Source organism: Erithacus rubecula (assembly GCF_903797595.1).
Source record: "Erithacus rubecula genome assembly, chromosome: 3".
Classification (NCBI taxonomy): domain Eukaryota; kingdom Metazoa; phylum Chordata; class Aves; order Passeriformes; family Muscicapidae; genus Erithacus; species Erithacus rubecula.
In genome coordinates this window covers 60,104,531-60,124,683 of record NC_136689.1, presented here as the reverse complement: position 1 = coordinate 60,124,683, position 20,153 = coordinate 60,104,531, and the positions used below count along the sequence as shown (strand labels likewise).

The 20,153-nt window shown below is 40.5% G+C and overlaps 1 long non-coding RNA gene across 1 annotated transcript in view; it reads right to left on the bottom strand.

Annotated features, from left to right (window-relative positions):
- Positions 1 to 2,917: 2,917 nt before the first annotated feature.
- The window catches only part of LOC306800277, a 28,004-nt gene continuing 10,768 nt past the window's right edge, over positions 2,918 to 20,153 (bottom strand). The window contains exons 2-4 of the long non-coding RNA XR_013773793.1: positions 17,701 to 17,817; positions 4,245 to 4,433; positions 2,918 to 3,010 (exon numbers count right to left, since the gene is read on the bottom strand). This is a non-coding gene — a long non-coding RNA (uncharacterized lncRNA). The remainder of the gene's footprint in view (positions 3,011 to 4,244; positions 4,434 to 17,700; positions 17,818 to 20,153) is intronic.

The following is a 20,153-nucleotide window of genomic DNA, read 5'->3' as shown; positions in this document are numbered from 1 at the left end:
GGCTCTTGGGCAGTCAGTGGGAAGAGGCGTGAGAGGAGGCCACAAATTCGGCCAGTCATGAGCATTAAGGAGCCCTCAAGGCTCTGTCACCCATCATGGGGCATTGATCTATCTACCTTTAGGTGAACCAGTGAGGCAGCTCAACCAGTCTGACCTCTCAGTATCACCCATGGCAGATATTTGGATTCACTTTTACAATATAGTTGGAATTTGCTTGGTGTGACTGTCCTACTGCAGATCTCACAACCTGTCTCTCTCTGGGGAGCTATGATAATAGTTCTGTACTTGTGACTCTCATGCTCTGCTAGATTTTCCTCCAGGTAGACTGCATTCTCTCTTTAGTCACACAAATCCCAAAGTTTTCCTCAGTCATTCTCAGAGCAAATTACCCTCTGATTCTTGTCTTTAACCTTTTTCCTATGTATTTGCATAGCAGCTCAATGAGCCATCTGTAGTGCCAGTCTATCCACGCTCTGTTCTACTGTGTCATGAGGAGGTAGAGAAAACGCATTAAAAAGCTGTAGTCAGTGCTGTGTGCCAGCTGCTAGTGTCCCTTGGAAAATATTTGCTCTGTTTGTTACTGACATGAAAGTTCTCTTGGTGATTGGAGTGCTGCTTATAGTTCTTCAGGATTTCTTCCCTCTTTGGCTACCCCAGAGAAATGTGCTGTACAGGCCAATATGAACATTCAGCTGATCTGATCCAGTCCAGTACTTTTCTGTATTAGGCAAAAATGTTGTTTTCATTACCAATCTTTAACTCTTAAAAAAAAAAAAAAAAGAAGAAAAAAAAAAAATCCCTGCAACTGTAACTGTTTCTCATAAAGTCCACATTGCATAAACAGTTGCCCCAGGTCCTGGGAACAACAGCCCGTTCACACATGGGCTGCACCACAAAAGCAATAGCTCACAGTGGTCAGGCCAGGGCAGAGCAAGGACGTGCTCTCTGTAAGGGACAGATGGTATCTATTTAGCTAAACATTCTTCCACTATGGCTGTTTTAACGCCCAGATAATTTTTATCAGCTTCTTATCACATTTGGGAGCCCAGCATGCTTCTGATAGAGGCTGTGTAAGTGCTTCCCAGAGAGTGCTGTAGTTTCAGGGTTCAAGGCAGCATATCAGCATGAAGAGGAGGTGTGTGGATGTGGAGGGGTGGAATAAAAACAACCCCATGCCATGTTTGCTGATTTTGAAATGTTCTTGGATGAATTTCCAGGTAGAATATAGATGCAAGAACGTGGGAGGCCTCTTTCATCCATACTCAGTTTTGCTATACATTCAGGGCCAGACTGTCAGCCTTTAACTCATCTGTGTCTGAGTGCTGTTTTTTAGGCTGACATGAAGGAGGTCTGCCAGTGCTCTGAGCAACTCAGAGATGCCTCACTGGCATCTGTAGCATGATATTAAGCCCAAGCTATCCTGGCTCACATCTGACTGCAAAATTCAGTGTAGACATGCAACTTAGCCTGGCACTCACTGCTAGGAATGCTTCCCTTCCCAGATACTTCTGTTGTGAGGACAAGGTGTTACTCATCCTCACTAGGCATATCACAGGGTGCCTCGCTGTGAGACTGTGAGGCAGAGCTGTCATCTGCAAGCCCCAGTGCAGTGAGGCAGTGCAGCCCTGTCATCCCTCTCGAGCTGGGGCAGTGCCACCTGTGACACGAGGGGCGCGACATCTGCACAGTGTAGCATGCACCAGAGCACCTTGATGTAAAGAGAGGCTGGGTGTTCAGAGAGGAAAGTATGGGACACTTATGAAAGGCAAAGAAAACTCCCTCCCTCCCTCTCTCTCTCTCTCCTTTTCTTTCTTCACCAGGGAACTGGCTCACACAGTACTACAATAACAAGAACTGGCAGGCTGCCCAGCATCGCTGTACTTTGGTTGTAAGTGAACTATGAGGCTCAAGCAATCTTCTGGGAAAAGTTCACACCAAATGTATTGTATGTTATGTTTTCCCCTCATTGTATTTTTTTTCCAAAACAGTCTATTATATTCCTTCCCTGTTGCACTGTGGATTTCTTTAAGATCCCCAGGAGCTACCCTTTTTAAAACCAAACATTTGGGTAATCGAACAGATCTGTTTTTTGAAGTAACAGAGATAAACTAGTAATCCTCCTCTAAGAGCCAGCCTTCAGAATAAAGCCAGAGCACAATTCATTGATTGTTGAGGGTTTCTGTTGTTGGAAATTTGTTAGCTTGGAGTTTTTTCTCAGTTAAAGCCAAAAAGTTAAATAAGAAAAAGAAGTGTGCCATTGAAACACTATCATTATCTATGTATTGTACATCTTCCATGGAGTGGAAGCCAGAGCAGAGAGGGCTTTACAATAGTCATTGCAGTAATAGGAAAATTGTTTCAAAAAGTATGTTCTCTGTTTCACTTGAAGCTTTCAAAAAAAGTCTGATGTGGTTTTACATTATAGTCTTGGACACCTCAGAGATTACAGCTGTAACTTCCATGTAAGATGCTTTATTTTTTTCCTGTTTCTCAATGTGATTTTTGCAGAGGCATAAAAAGACAGATTTTTTAAGTTCACAAAAAGTATGAACACATTGAACACAATTTATCTGAAAAATCTGTGGTCTGTTATTCAGTTGGAAACTGATTAACGAAAGTATGCCATAGCCAGCCCAAGTACAAATTCTCCATTGCCCTGCAAATACAGATGCCGTGAATTTATAATTTACTGTTGTTTTACTAATTAATTTTACTGTATTATTGCCTCGAGGCTTTCACTAAGCTCTGCATTGCATTGTGTGAGGTGTTGCACCTATGCATTGGAAGTTTCTTCCTCAGAAGATTTAGGAGGTTAGCTTAGGGTCGTTTTGCAGATGTGTTGGCATGGTACACAAAGTAAACTCACAGCAAACATGAAACAGTTAATTCAGCCTAATTTAGCAGTGGTATCAAGTACCTGTAATTCCAGGAGGTCTTGGTAGTAGTTTTGGGTGTTCAGCACTTTTGAAAGCCAGATTGAAGTTCCTTGCCATGCTTCTGACAAAAAGTCCTTAGAAATTAAAGACAGAAAAGAATTATTAGGTTATCAGTCCAAATTCATCCCAGAAGAAAACCCATTGAAGTCAATGAAATTTCACTGGGGATGGATTTACCATAGCAAGATTGATCCCTATAGTATATTTAGAAGTGCTTTGTCCTATGCAGTTTTAATTAGCTCTACATTAGTCAAGGTACTGTACCATTGTTTTAATCAGCTACCCTAGCAGAGAATTGTGTCTAGCTATCCTTGTCCACATTTCCCCTCCCACCCCATCCCTTGCTGCCTCCTTCTCACCCTGTCATTATTTTATCTCTAATTTGGCTAATGAATTTCTCAGCCAGAGCCTTTTTTCATGTTTGAGAAGGACCTTGCCCGTATTAAGGCTAAAGGAATAAAAACTCCAAACCACTTTGAAGGAGGAAAAAAAAAAAAAAAAAAAAAAAAAAAAAAAAGACCAGAAAGAAAGAGCAAATTCTTCCACTGAGAAAAGAAAAGGTGTCTATGAAGCTGCAAACTGTACTTTTTCACTCCATCAATCTATATATAGCTAGGTCACAGCTTTTCACCCCGAATTCTGCATTAAGGTTAGCATGAGTACTTTAGTCTTGACTTTCCAGTTTCAGCACTGACTCACTGCATTGTCAGAGCAAGTTGTTCTTGCTCTTCTTTACCACTGTTACAACAGCCATAATCATTCATGTGTACATGTAAAGAATTTCTCAAGTTGCTTCACAGAAATTAGGAAAGCCTTTTAAGTTTTCTGCTGGAAAAGTACATGTAATACAAGGCAAAGTACTGTTGCCATCAGTGGTACTGTCTTTTTTTTTAAATCATTCTAATTCAAGCATTAATCTTTTCTCTGGGTTTGCCAATTATTTTTTTACCTTCTCTAATGAAAGTTCTAACAAGATTATAGGGAATTTGTAGTCTCTGTATGCTTTCAGTCATATAACTAAAACAACTGTGTGGAGAATAACTGCAGAAACTGTGGGTTCAGTGCTGCCTTCTGCCAAAGAAAAAAAAAGTTCACAACTGAGGAAAAAGCCTCCAAACCACATTGGGTAAATTACTAAATCCCATCTACGTAAACACGTGTGTGTTCATTTCTGAGTCACTGTATCATTTGACCATGCAAGAAACAAGACAGTTTGCTTGAAGAATGTCAGTAAAACCAGAATGTAATTTTTAAAAATGCCACGTTTTTGGTTTTATTAATGCTCTTCTAAAAAAGGCACACACTCACTTTAAAATTAACCACAGAGCTTAATTAAGCTTCTTCTGATTGTGCTGGGAGGGTTCCATGTTGTCTTCCTGTGGTCATTTCATCAGCCAGGGCTTTTCATGTAAGAATGTGCTGCATCCATGTCACAGTATGGGGTCTCATCACAGACACCTGCTCTCAGCCTGTGAACACAGATTTTAATCCCCTTCCCTGCAAAAATGATGACAGAAGGACATGTTACTTAATTACTCATGCATGCTCTCCAAGACAGGGTCCACAGCTCCACTTGTTTCATATGGCTCGTGCTATTTTGGGGGGGTGATCAAATAGAATGGTTGTTAAAAAAGGAGAAAGCTTCACAATAGACTTCTCTTTGCTATTTGATGAGAACAATAAATGAAAAGATTGGCAGGATAAGAACAGAGTGGGAACAGAAGAAAATCTAGGTATGTTAAATATAGCCATAAAATTATTTTACTTCTTCTGCTCTCACTATGAAGATATGTAAGCCAAGATAGTGTACTGTGCAACTTCATTCTCCTCCACTACAAGATCATGGACCCAGAAAAAATTAACTGTGATAGCCACGTCTAACTTACTGAAGAATATGAAACTAACTCAAATTTACTAAAGCCTTTATTTAAATAAGATCTGCAGTAGTGGTTATGTTTCCTTCAGGTGCTAGAAGAGGAAAAAACAGAAGGAGGATTAAAGAAGTATAAATTTTTAGTTGTGCTTAAACAATTCATTTGCTAAATCGCTCTAGTCAAAATCATTCAGCAATCCCCACAAAATCCTATCATGGACCAAAGCAAAGCACAGCTAAATGAAATGTTATATATTGTATCCGGCAAGCAATCACTGTACTTGCATTCTCACTGCCCTCAGCAGCACCTGCATTCTTTGATCACAGTCCTTTTATGTGCTGCACTGTATACAAAGGACTGAGCCAGCAATTAGCCATTCTAGCACTGGGTTCCGAAATCTCTGCAAATGCTTCAGCTCTTTAATGAATTCCTAAATAGAAGGAAGTTGCAAACAAAGTTCAGCTTGTGTACTTTATGCCAGGTTCCCACAGCACTGTAGGTTTTTAGAGCTTAATTAATGACACTTGCATCCTGTATGCCTTCCAGAGTTTTAGTGGAATTTTTACTGGTCATTTCAAACTTTGACATCTTTTGGACAATTGTCCTCAGAATATTGGGCAACCTCCCCAGTCTTCAGAAGGGAAAAACAAGACATTGCTGCCAATCATGACTCATCTGTATTAATGGGATGAACAAAAACTAGAGGGACAAAACGTGCTTTATTTCAAGTAAATTACTCATCAGAAATCCTATGCATTGTATAGGAACCTAAACGGGTGACGAAAATTAAAACCACAGCCTAATATACCAGCATTTGGGAACTCTGCCAATGCCCCTAATTAAAATTTTGAACTAATCTCTTCAGGGAATCCAAGAAATTCTTTCAGAAAATGGAACATTCTTCTATGCATATCCAACTACTTATCCTGTAAGAGGGAGTATAAAGGAGATTGTATACGATCAGACAGAGGTCAGTCGAGTGGAAAGGACAGTGTGAAAGCTACAGGAAATGAGCCATCTATGAATGAAAATACTGGAATTCCTTCTTGAACTCTGACTCACATAGTGTAAGATTTTGCTGGTCCTCATCAAAGGATCATTACATCAATTGAAATCTTCATTAATTTTAGAGGGATTTTAATCAGTTCCCGAAACAGCAGAATATAAACATAGGTGTTTATAACATCAAGGTATGCTAACATGTCCTTTCTCTTCTTGTCTATCATAGTTAGAGAGTGGTTTGGGATAAATGAGAAGTATAGAGGCTAGACTGGAGAGGATCTAAGACAGCCCCTGGCATTGGCTTATAGACAATAAACAACAGATCCAGTACTGTTAGAGATGCAATTAGACAGAAAGGACAGAAAGGGTTGGTAATGGGCTGGTAAGTGGAGAGGGAAAGGATGTTGATAAGTATTTCTTAGAAGGGAAAGCCCAAATCTTCTTTATGGGTAATGTAAAACAAAAAAAAAAAAAACAAAACAAAAAAAAAAAAAAAACAAAACAAAAAACCAAACCAAAACAAAAAAGACAGAATATGATTTTAAGAAAAATATGATTATAAGCAGGTGTGAAGAGGAAGGGAATAACTAGAGCAAGTGTACAAGGCTAGGTTAGAATCTCACAAATGGAAAGAGAGACAAGACGGGTAGGAGTTACAAGGAACAAAGTTACATGCAGGGAAACTGCATCATACTAAGTAAGTTTTGCCTTTGGAAAAACCACCAGGGTCCTATAAAGAAAAATAAGTGAAGGCAGTAGGAGAGAACTATCAAAGATTAATCTAGGCTGGCTCTGCAATCAGTAAATCTGTTTAGGTATGCATCTGAGCCTCATAAATCAAGCAATCCTATCCTGAGCTCGAATTATTCAAATCTATGGCTTGTGTTTGGCCAATGCGGAACTACAGGGTTTAATCATTGTCTTACACTTCCCATAGCCCCTGACACTCAGGCAGACTGGCTGACTTTGGGGAATCAGAGGCACAAGCCTCTCTTTGCATGGCTGTAAATGACTACGTGCAAAGCAAGGCTGAGGACTCAGTTCTCTCGGCAAGTTCTCCCAACTGAGTCCAAACACAATTTTAGCTCCGAAACGCTTGTCATTTGCAGAGCTTTGCCTCTTCTCTCACTTAGAAACAGACAAAACTTCCTCTCTGCTACCTTTTTCTAAAGGATCTTTCTGTGACTAAGCCATTTACATGTCTATATTACATGTAATTCTCTGATGCCAGATGAGATAAGAGAGATAATCCTCATAAAGGATTTGTGGCATTACAGATTACAGCTTTTGTATGTTGTATGCATTGCCTTGAAGAGGCCTTGAGTGATGCTATAGGATCTCTGTATTCAGATTACAAGATACTTGTGTCCAGCACTGCCTTATTACAGGTTTAGAAATACCAACAACCCAACTAAGTGGCCAGCTGTTCAGATCCTGCTGTTCTCTTAACCCATGCAAAGGTAAAGTACTATTGTGGTCAGTGGGATCCTTGCCAGGGTAACAAGATTGAAACCATTTTCCTTGTATTTATTCAACTGCCACTTCAATGGTAAAGTAGCAATGGTAAAGTAAATAATAATAAAGTGATTGTTTAGCAGACAGAACAAATTATTCCAGGAAGAAGTCATCTGTGTTTCAATCATAGTTTATCCAGGCCAGAAAGATACTTAGTTACTCTGCCTTTTAAAAATTTGTTAATATTATTAATATCCAACCTCCTGCTGACACAACCAGCTGGAATCTTGAAACTGGATTTTATTTATAATTTAAGGGTCTACCTAGATTCAAAGACTTTAGTGGATCTACCTGAAGGTGCCCTCACTGGGCATCTCTCAAGAAAAAAAAACTTTAATAACAGCTAAGCTGCTGCTCTGGAACTCAGTTTCTCCATAAGAATGAATATGGCATTAGTTTGTCCGGGAGGAATAATCACTAGGAAAGTCTTCAGTTGTGTTTCCTGCTGTTCAACATGCTCTTCAGATGAAGAAACTGAATAATTTTGGGAAACACAGAGGAGCTATGTTCAGCAACTTCACAATATGACTGTTCTGATACAAGTCCAACTCTGGTTTCTTAGCCTGGAAAACAATATAGCCAATCTCTGTGATGCTGGATGGTGTGAACTATTCACACAATGGTATATCCTGCTTAGCACATGTGGGATATGTCTAAGAGGAACATGGCTGATGATATATTTACGTGACATTAACACAAATGTCATTTACAGTGCTCATTTGCCTAATTAATAGTGTATTTATGTTTCTTGAACATTGCAGTGATCGTTTTTTAATTTCCTCTCCGGTGAGAGCATTTAGTAGAGTAGGGGAATTTATGTTTGCTCTCCAATGGTGGTGCATTAATCTCTATGGCAAAAAATCTACTTTTTCCAGTCTCACCTACACTGACATTTTGCCTGCTCCTGAATGGATCAGCAACATTCCACTAACAGTAACCATTTACAGTGTGGGACAGTAATCTATTTCTTAAAAGAAGTCTTCACACCTCTTGATTTCTACTACTCAGAAAGTGAAGTATGTAGCATAATTCTGCTACATACAAGCAGGCAAACATCTGATGGAAATACATCTTTAGCACCGTGTGTCTGCGTGATTTAGGATGTCACAGATCTCAGCTGTTTGCTGTCTTTCTGACTCCCCTGGCTGTGTTGAAATCACCACAGTGACAGCCAAGATGAAGTAGCTGACTATGTGAGCATTCCTTGTCCTTTCCAATACACAGCAAAGCTACTTAGCTTAAATCACCACTGACGGGAACGAACTTCTTAAACAGGTTTGAACTTGATCCTTGTTGAGCACATCTGACTGTGCCCCAGATTGCCTAGTTCAGCTCCACGCCAGCACATGTACCCTATTATCAGCAGCAGCAGCTCTACATCAGTCAGCAGCTGGCAGACAGGCCCTTGGGGACTTTTCTAGCTGAGGCTAGTGCAGCCCTATGGCTGCTTCAATGCATTCTCCATGCACAAAAGGGGACATATCTCTTTGCAAATGTTGTTATTGCACAATGGGTGTCGTTGATAGCAGGAAAGAGACAATGCTTGGGAGCTGGACATGTTGTTCAAACATCGTTCCAGTCTTTTTATATACTCTGATTAAGGCCCTTTACTTAGAACTGCCATCGTGCTGTTGCTGGCTGCTTTGGGTGCACAGAGAATATCTGAAATCCCTTTTCACCCTCTTTTAAAGAATAAACTGAGCTGCATTTCACTGCCTGTAATTCTGTAGTTTGTGGCTTTCTCTCAGTGTAGATTCTGGCTTATCTATGTAAGATACATAAGCAGGTACATTCCGAGTACCCATCTTTTCAAGCACTACGAGTATTTTCACTATTAGCCAATTCCTTTTCTCCACTGGATTTCCAGGTCATAACCCCACTGTTGTCAGCATTACTTAGCCCTTGACACCCTAGCAGTATTTCTTCAGTAGTGGCAGACAGAGCTCTTAGGCAACCAGGAAATCTAAAACAAAGGAAAACTGTTACAAGGAGAATATGGGACAGACAGAGGAGCAAGTGGAACTAACAGAATAAAGGCCTAAGGGAAAGAAATTAGGTTGAGGCTGGGAATAAAGGCAGCAATATTTCAGAGGACTTGCTTCTAGGGCAGGCAGCAACAGCAACTGTTAATTCTGCCAGGGACAGTGTCAGTCAGATCAGCCAGGAATTCACCTGTTTTCAAAGTACAGCACCAGCACAGGGTAAAGTTACTAGCATCCCGTGTTCCAAACAATACAAAATTAAGCACAGAGACAGAACATATGACTAATAGAAGGGATTAATTTTCTAAACCTAGATGTCTCTTTTTGATTCCTAAGTCTCTCCTAGGGGACGTGTGATGCATCTACTGTCCCTGTGCCAATGCCTCAGATCATTATTTTAGCCTACTGAATACTAACCACAGTGTCCTTGACAGGCTTGAGAAAATTAGTGGGGACCAACTTCAACCAACTTGAGATAGAGCAGCTCTGATGGCCCAGGTGGTACCTACAGCTCCCTGATAGTAGCTCCCAGGGTAGTGGGAATGGCTCAAAAAGTTTACACCTCTAAAACCTTACAGAAACCCCTGCTCCTTGTCACCTGTGCTGAATGTAAACTGTGTAGTGAGCACTGTCATTTACCACAGCTGTAAAACTCAGAAGAAACAGCACAATCAAGCTCCAGGTATCCCCCATCAGTGCACCCATGTGCAGTGGTGCCTTGCCACAACACAGCCTTTTCCCCCTGCCCATCCCACCTGCTTTTACCTGCTCTCTGTCAGGCACTGCCATTCCTTTCCTAAAGCTCTCACATGGCAGTGACAGGAATGTCTAAGGAGATGAAATAGAAGCACCTACAGCAAATAAATAAATGAATAAAGCACTAAAAAGACCAAGCTGGAGAACAAGGAGGACATGAGCTGTTCAGAGGCTCTAAGGCCAGCCCATAGAGTCACTCAGTCTAGACTCCAGATGTGAACGCAGAGCCTCAGTGAGTGCAGTACGGGACTGCGTAAATATCTCAGCCAGATGTCTCAGGGCCCAAGCTACAAATCCTCACAAATGGTGACAGAGTTGGCTGTTGCTGTTTGTACAGCTCTGCTTCCAAGAGAATCAGTGGTCATTCAGTCAGCAGCAGTTCATTTTTGCTGCCAGATGGGAGGGAAAAGCAGGCTCAGAGTTGCAGTTAGTCTCATAGCAAACTCAGCAGTCAGTGGATGGGTCATGGAGCCCTCTGTGGGTACTGAGGTTGGCTCAAAATAGCAATGTGGGGAAAGAGCTGAAAAGATGATAGTAAGCATAAAAGCACATGCTACTAAACTCCCAAATAGGCTAAAGTAACAGGCTGCCATGTCAGGCATTTGAATTAAAATTTAGGTCTTCCAGACCCCTCCCATTTGGTCAACTGAGCTTACAGATGCTTAACACTGCATGATGGAATTACCTTACATTTCAGTTGCTGGAGACATGTGATACACTGGCTCTAAGGAGCCTGATGCTTGTATCTGCACTTTCAAACTAAGCATTCCTCTGCCCCACATTCACATTCCCAGAAATTGTCTCCTAGATGGGTGCCTCACAGAAAGCACCTGGAGGAAATCTCACCACCTTCCTATCTATTTGCGGCTGGATCTGTCCCTGGGGAAGCTGGAGATTGTTTTCAGTTCCCTCTTCTCCCTAACTTAGGTCAGAGAAATGAGCCTGTCTCTCCCAGGAAATTCTACCACTAATCTATACTGTATTTCAAACCAAAGCTTTCCCAGTCTCTTGGATTTCTCTCACACTCCATAAAAAAATTAAATATTTATTGCAGCAGGGTATAGGACCTGGGGATCTGCAGTAAAAGTCCTTTTATAATCTATCCTGTCGCTGACCCAATTTAGGATATATCAATTTATGACCTAGATTCTCTTCAGCAAGTCACCAAAATTCAAACTGGCTGAATAATTTATGAGAAGATTTGTAAGCAAAAGTCCTGAGTTGGGACATTGATTCACGGGGATAATATTATTTATGATTTCTTGTTCAGACATGAACATGTTTTAGGATGGCAAATAATTGTTGCAAGATTTTCAAGAGGATGTTTTTCATTCTCCTTTTTTAGAGTACCAATAGAAAAGTGAATCATATTGTATAAAGGATGAGCTTTTGAATCCTTTCAGAAAAGCCTGTCAAAGAGACGTGCCAGTGAAACAAATCAAACAGCCCAGAAAAGCTTGACAAAAAGACGTGTGCTACCAATCAGTGTCCTGTTTTTCTAGGTCCAGTTACAGCCTGAAGTTGCACCTCCTGGAGAAATATTTTAAAAGGCCTTTGTCCCTGTCTTCAGACCTAGGCTTAAAGAGATAACTTGGAGTCAAAAAGGTTTAGGTTGTATTGCAGTACTTCAGACTCACTGCAGGCTGAGAACTCACGTATAGGCAGAGGCTGATGCAGGGTGAACTCTTTTATCATCCGTGGCAAATGCTTGGGACTGTGAGCCCCAACTCACAGATACTTTTTTTTCCTTCCCAAGGTCCATATGGAGATCATACCAAAAGATTTTCTGAACTATGCCAGGTACTTATAGTGGTAAATTTCCCATAAACGTTTCAAGGGCTTAGTCTGTTTTATACCTCTGTCACTTCTGACCCTCAAACCATTGGTGGGATCCACTTAGTTCTAATAAAAATGTTTCCTGAGCTGCCACATTCAGCCCTGGGTCTAAATCAGATTTATCTGCACTGACAGGTATATGCTTTTTGAGGTTTAATTAATTTCCCTCCCTATCTTGAACAACTTAACCACACAAACCATAGTATAGAGAGACCTGTGCTGGACATGGACATCCTTCTCCTTGTTATTCTGCACTTTCTAAAGAGAAAAGGCATTGAGTGCAATAACCTTAGATAACAGCTAATTCCATGATCTGAAACAAGTACACTGAACAATTTATTCAAGCACATCATGCTGTTCTTCCACCTCCTTGGTAATGAGTGCACAGCATCACCATGGCTGAAAGTTAAAGGGGATATTTCTTCTGGCAGTGCCCTCTGGGTCCGTTAGGCTGCCTTATCCAGCAATTGTGTTGGCAGTTTGGAGTTTTTCCCAGGATCTTCTACAGCCAGAGATGCTACAGGCCACTTTATTAAATGTCAGTGCCCATCGCAGATTAATTTTTTTGGGAAGAATCAATGTTAGAATGTTTTCCTTCTGCTTTACATCAAAAACTCTTCTATTTAAAAGTCTTTCCAGAGAGGGTCCTTTCTTTTGGAATGAAAGTCATACTCGGAATCCTACTGTGCAGCACTGACTCTTCCATATTGGGAGGTAGAAAATTTCCCCTGTCTTGCCCTTGAAAGTTCAGTTGCACCCCCTCTTCCAGCACAGGCTCAGAACACATCTCTGACTCATAAATACCAGTTCCAGTGTATAAACAGCAAGTAGACAAAAACATGAGATAAGTGAAACCTTTCCTCTTGCAGTGCAGAGGGAGGTGGAACTCATGGAGACTAATAAAAAAAGTAGGTGTTGAAATACAGAGTTGGAGGAGGATGCAGAAATTCCATAATCCTTATCTCTGTCCCTGAAAAAATCAGTCTCTTCAACCACAGATCACAGCAAGTTCCTATCTATGGAAAATCAGATTTATTTTGCCATTCATGCAAGTGCAGTTGCCATCTCAGAGCCTCAAAGCTGCATTCCTCAATGCCTGTGGCCACATCAAATTTTTGGGAAGCCATGAAGAACCATTGTCAGGAAAATGGTGCTTCATTTACTCTTTGACTCTCAAAGAATGTTTTGTCTTCCTCTCTGTTTTGTGAAATGCTGTCAACACTTACAGTGAAGTTTATTGTAAATACACAATAATAACAACTGTGCACATTCATCTCCGATTCAATTCCTATGTAAATTTATGTTAATGTGTATGCAGATTAGGTCTGCCCCCCTTGGTCCTGGAAAGTTGTCAGAATGACACATGGGTTCTGAAGAGGTTGTGTGCTACTGATCTGCAGTTTTTGTATAGTATTCAATAACTGGCAAGCCAGCAACAAGAGACTGTGGATATTTGTCTTCACTTTTGCTGGATAAATCAATGGAGTCTTCTAGAGTCTGACTAGCCTAACAAGGACTTTTCTAGAGTCTAGGCAGAATTAAAAAGTGGTCTCTAAAACCCACCTCTCAAGCCATGACCTTCTATTTTTATTTCTGTTTCTCAATAAAACAAATGCACATTGGATCTTTTGAAAAATTGGGTAATACAAAGGAGCCTAGTAAGTGTCAATATCTGATATGCCATTTATGAGACAGAAAAGTATTTTTTTTTTCTCCCTAATATTTAGTAACCACTAAACCAATGCCTGGAGTTTATGGGTACCCCTCACTTTTTGTTCACTAAATCAGTACACTTTTTAAGAGAGCTTCAATAGGTCATTCATTTTATTCTTTCCTTCTCCACCTCCCTTTTCTCTGTTTTAACATGAAAAAACACTGATCTTCCACCTGTTAGTGCAGCAAGAGCCATTTGAGTACTCAGGGCAGTGGGGAGGCAGCTGGAGTGCTGCAGTCAGCTCTTCTCTGCTCTCCTGGCATGGGTGTTTTGCTATGACTCTTTATAGTCCTTTACAGTAAATAGAAAGTAATCTTAAGCTCATCCCATGACTGTGTCCCTGCAAGGCTCCCAAGCACTTCTTAAATAATCACAACAGGACTTAAATTGGAACTACAAGAGATACATGTGCTCTTTGCACAGGGATGTATTTCGGTAATCCAAAAGGGGTTGGGGAAATTGCTGTCAGAAACAGCAGGTGCCACAATTTTTGGCTAGGAAGACATACCAGACAACAACAGTCCAATTGCCAGAAAGTATTTATACTCCTGCAGTTCACAGCTGAGGTCTTGGTCCTGACCTTTGATAGACAAAACAAATTTGTTCTCCGGTTGGAAACTCAGCTGTGCTTGGAGGGTGAGATTGTGCCCAGAGCTGATAAAGATGGGAGCTGAGGCATCAGTTCAGAATGGGGCAGCAGTCTCCTGATCAAACTCACCTCCAATCCTAGTAATAGGATTCATGGACTGAGGTGGGCAGTGATTTTGGGGGGAAAAAACCAATCAAACCAAGAAATAACAGAACAATAAGTTAGAACAGAACTCTACAGAATAGACTGATGAGGTCTATTTATTTCTGGACCTTCAGCTGATTTAAAGACTCATGCTGAGGAAATCTCTTTCTCCTTCAAGTTCTTCTCACTTGAATCTGGTTCGGAGTGTTATTTCACTCTACTTTTTAAATCTCATTTTATTGAACGCAATGTTAGCCCCAAGAGCAAAACAAACAAAATAAAAACAATTAGAGCCTGGAAGGAATCTGCATTTTTTCTTTGAAATAGAGCCCCATGTCAGACAGCTTTCCATGTACCTTGTTCAGTGTAGGTTACATTATGGCATCCCATCAGGCCCATTCAAACCAGGTTGCAAAGGTATTGTGGCAGGGATCCAATGCTACTTTCCCTGCCCATGATAGCTGTTGGTGCTGATTTCATCTTAATCATTCTCTCTCTTTCCACCTCTCATGCAGCTGCCTTCCTGTCTTGATAGGACCAAAGTGCAGCTCATGGAATCTATATGATAATCACAAAAATAGCTATATCTGTTGAAAAATGGATTTAATTCCCCCTCTAAACCTTTGTGTATTGCCAACTGGGGGTGTGAAACCAGCTGGCAAAAGATGCGTTCATTTCGATTTCATTACTTTCATATACTGCAGCTTCCTGACTTCAAATGGTTCCTCCCCTCCCCAGTGAGAGCACCAAGGCCATGATTAACAGCCCTCACTTTAAACAAAGTTTTGGAGTTTCTTTTCATGGTGGCTTCTCCAAGGATGCCTGACAGCCTGCTCAATCCAGGGCAGCTGAATGCCTCTTCTTTCACAGCATGAGCATTTTTCAGAGGCACTAGGAGTCAGGCTTGGTGAGGATTTGTATCCCTGAGTAATCTGCAAGTAACTTGCACAACAGCGTGGGAAGCAAGCTTAAAAGTAGTGCTGGTTAAACTGTGAAAAACTAATTTAATCAATGTTTTCAAAATGTAAAGGCTGGGAATGGACGATGTTTTACTTTTTTAAACTCTTTTATCCCTATTCTTATAAAATACATTTTTATTTACTGAAAAGCTTGTCTTCAGTACATTGTTCACTATTTTTTTTAGTCTGAACAGGATTTTAGAGAGATGACTAGGCAGTGTGAGAGAAAAGCCTGGTATGTTTTTCCACAGTTGATCACAGAGAAGGCAAAGGCTATTTCTTGGGAAAGATTCCTTCAAGACAGGTAGAACCATGCAGATCAGAGCCTTGAATCTGGACTGAGAGGGCATGACTGAGCCCTCTTGGATTTTTGTTTAGATGAAGTTTTGTTTTGGCTGTGCTTAAGAGTCAGAAAGTTATACTTACTTTCAGCCAAAGCACGAAAAGAAATACTAGGTCTTGGGGGATGGAAGGAAAATGGAGAGAGGGGGTAAATCAGCCCGAAGTAAAAAACTCCCATGAAGCTGACAGAATAACCAGACAAGCAAAGCAAGAAAAAAAGAATTAAAAATTTCAGTCACAGAAGTTAAAAGCTGCAGCTCTCTTACAGAGAAGGAATACATTGCATCTCATTTCTGCTGTGCCTACTGATACCATCTACAGAAAATCTATCACCAGTTGAAAGAAGGTTACATTCCTTGTCAAGGCATTCCACCACATTGGTGTCTTGACTTTCAAGAGTTCATTAGATGCACAGTCATGGAATTTTCTTTGAAACAGAAAGACATTATAAGCTCCTTTATTTTGGCCTCATAGAACCATTAATAACTCAATTTCTTTACATATTACTTTCTCTCCATTTTTTGCTTCAGCTATCACCAACAGAACAAATTTACCTTAAAGCAAATTGTGGCACATCTTTCATTACATATTTCCCCCACCTATATATATATATGACCCCCACACAAATATGGATATACTTACACATAAAACCTGACAGTGAATAGCAGAATTTACCAAAAGGCAAGAAAAAACCTGGCATAGTCAGAAACAGGAGAAAATTAACATGTAATTATAAATAATACAGCTTGATAATACAGCTTGATAATTATAAATAATACAACTTGTCTAATATCCACAATATTAGACATATTTTACTTTTTTTTTTTTCCTTTCATTATTCTGTTTCTATGATTATGACATTTTATTCTTGCATACCTATCTTTCAGGAAGATAGCCCCTCTGGAAGATCCCATTGAACTGGGATAATCACAGAGAAAGACCTGGCTAGGGAAAGGACAAAACTGGAGTCAAGAGACTGAAAAGAGCATGCTAAGGATACAGCACAGTCAGTGGAGAGTGGTAACAGCTATGGAGCCTTTGTGTTTGAGCAGGAGCTGAAAAGCACAAATAGATCCAAGTTAACAGTGCCAGACTGGCAGCTCAGTGAAGTCATTGTTCATGTCTCCACCAAGTACAAAGAACTTTGGTCCAACATCAAGACTTGTTCCTGTGCTATACTTTCTTCCCATGCAATACCTGCCTCCATAAATATTTGTTTCTAGTAGCAATATGGATGTGAATTTCACTCAAGGGAGACATAAGACTGGGAGAGAGAGCATGCTTGAAGTGTGATTTAACAGGAGTCTACCAGACTTGGTGTCAGCTCTTCTGTCCTTAAGACAGAAAAAACTAGGTTTCTGAGCATCTTAGAAATTCTGTCTTTATTAGAATTTAGAAATGTCTACAAGAGTTGGAACAATAGAATCTAATTTTCACCCAGGGAGTTCCAAGCACAATGAATGAAAAATGAAGGAAGTCACCTGCAAGTAATTGCTGTACCTCATTAAAGGTGATAAAAGCAGGACTCTTCCTCTGAAGAATCTGTGAAATCACTGCTTGTGAAATATCATTTAGTCCTTATCCTCAGCCAAAAATGACGGGAAGCAAAGCTGCTCTGCTCTACCTCTTCACTAAATTCAGAGTTTTCAGCCTGGAAACAAACACTACCAGAGTCAGCACTGCACCAATTGGCAGTGCTGGCAGGAATGGCATGAAGTCCATGTCTGGATCAATACAGTATTGCAGGACACTATTGGTGCACTGTTAGTGGGAAATACTGTAAGTTCAAGTTCCAGACCTAAAGCTGTACATACATAATGTATGTACATTATGATGTTCATGATATACAAGAGATGACTATTGCATAAACCAGTCAAGATGTACATATCCCAACCCAGACAACAAGGAAGACATGCAAGTCCCACGTGTAATTCAGATTTAAACACATTGGGTAAAATGTGGCAGGCATCCCAGTGTCCTAACTCACAAAATGAGCATTTTCAGATCTTTCACCAGAAAACAAAAAAGAAAGAAAGGAAAATAAATTCTACCTCAGCATCTTGAAAGGAGGCAGTTACCTCTCCAGGGTTTCTTCCTCAATTAGGCAGGGCTCCTTGCCTTGGTTGGATAACAAATGCACATTCATAAGTCCACATGTGCTCAGACATCTGTAACACAAAACCATTTATGCCACAGCCAAAAGACATTCTTACTTTCCCTGAGTAGTGAGGGGACAGCTCAAGCTGGTGTAATTAATCTTTTGTCCATCAGTAGACAATTCTAATACAACAATAGAGGCAACATATAATGGGTGGGAAAGGAGGGAAGTAAGTTTACATTCATCACTTCTGTAACACTTCAGAGAATCTGAATAAAATGGTGTTCTGTTCACGTGTTGGTGCAACTGTCTCCACAAAAAATCAGTCTCTTGCATTGAAAATAGACTTGTTTTGATTGCCCTGCCCTAAGTAGAACACCATAAAAGTGATACAACATTGGATCCTCCTCAGGAACATCATTTTGTGCCAGAGGATCTCTGAGCCTAAACATTTCCTTTCAGACACTTTATTCCCAGAAGAGCCTGGCTTACTGCAAGAGCCCTTTGTAGTCCAGCTGGATGTCATTACATAATTAAGCCTTTGAGCCAGGAGGTAGTCTTGAGCATGGCAATTTTACAATGTAAGATCAAAATGTTATTCTTTCTTTCAAAAGACCTGATGCCATTTGTTGTAGTGCCTTTATGCAAGGGATCAAATACAGTATTGATTATTCATTATTACCTTTAAAGAGGTCAGGAAGCTTCTGGAATTCAGATTATTTCTGGGGTCTGAAGTGATATAAGGCCTCAGGGCTTGATGACTCTTCTTGACCTGATGCTTTGAAATATCACCTGCTGTCTGGATTGTTCCTACTTGCTGCCTGGGATTTCAAAGTCTCTCCCTCTCTCTTTTTTCCCCTCCAGTATCTTGCAGACATTGCCAGATCAAGAGAAGCAAAGAACGCAAAAGAAAGTGAGAAGACCAGGAGTTGGAAGCCCAGCTGGCATACATGTGCTTTGCTAAGCTTGAATTGAAAATGAATATCATTATTCCTGTTCTACTGCATCCTACTGTGTTTGGGTATTGCATCACACAGAAGAGGCAATGGGCATATCCTGTGACCAGCTCCAACTGTCCAATATCCCAGCATAGGGAGTTTTTAAACTTTTCTCTGCCAATTTGATCCTCAGGCACATTCAAATGGAGGAATGTTTAGAGGAAACTGGGAATGTTGTCACGTGGAGACCTTGACAAAGTTTAAAACATTATATTCATTAGTAAAAAAACCCAAAAAACCAAACCAACATCATATTAATCTCAACACTGTATTAAAAGTTTCCATTTTCAACAACAGTGCCTTTATGTTGTAGAATAAACTTCCAAGACTGCTTTTTGGCAGATGGTTAAATATTTAAGTAGTTGGCCACAGATTTTTAAAAATTTAGATAATTAGAATACTTGAAGCAGTTAATATTTATTAGTCATGAAGAGTTTGACAGATTAGATGTTTTCCAGCCCACACATTCCCTGGCAGAAAAAAGTAAATCCCCCTTATCTTTCATCCTATGGGCAAAAAACTTTGATATGAAGCAGTACTAGAAGGCATGGACTTCCCAATATATTCAGTATGAGACAGTGAGAGTAGTTGCTGCTGTGCCTTAATTCAAGAAGAGGCTAGAAAAAAATAGTGAGAGCAACAAGATCTCTGTGGAAATGCACAGAGTTCACCGTAGAAAGTGCCCAGGATTTAAACCTGAAGACTGAATCTTCTGCACCACTTCAACTTTCACTATCAATTACAGTGTCCCTAGCTAGGTTGCAGGGCTACTCCAGTCACAGAGGATCATGAGACAACCCATTTCCTATTAACCTTTTCCTTCTGTTGGCCTTCCTTGCAGGAGAGGAGATGCATGGAACAAAGGCAGACCAGTTCTGGGGCACTCCAGAACTGCAGCAGAGAAGATACCAAGACGCAGACCTCCTGTTCTTAAAATGTGAGGCAGTAGGCCAGGAACTGGCATTACTGAAGCTGCTCCAGGGGCCAGTTTCACCAAATATGCCCTATTTTACCTGCCCAGAAATCTGGCTGAAAATAAGGATTGCTGACTGCCCCACAGACTGTCAGTACCTGTAAATGTGTAAACAGTACCTGGGCATAGACAAAGCCTGCTTTTGCATGGAATATATATGTTACTAATGTATGTTAGAACAGCCACATGAGACTCCTAGTCAGCAATTCGTGCAGAACATGAAAGTACCAGCAGTGTTAGACTCTGTAGCTGGCTGGCAGGAAAGACACACACCTCCATTATATCTTCCCTCTTCTTTTTTAATAGCACCATTGAATGGTCACTATGTGCCCCTGTATGAAGTCCCTTGGGTTCCTTTACACTCACAGTGACATTTGCATGTATCCACATGCAGTGTTAAAAGGAGTGGATGCATGGGATTAACTGTGACAGGCA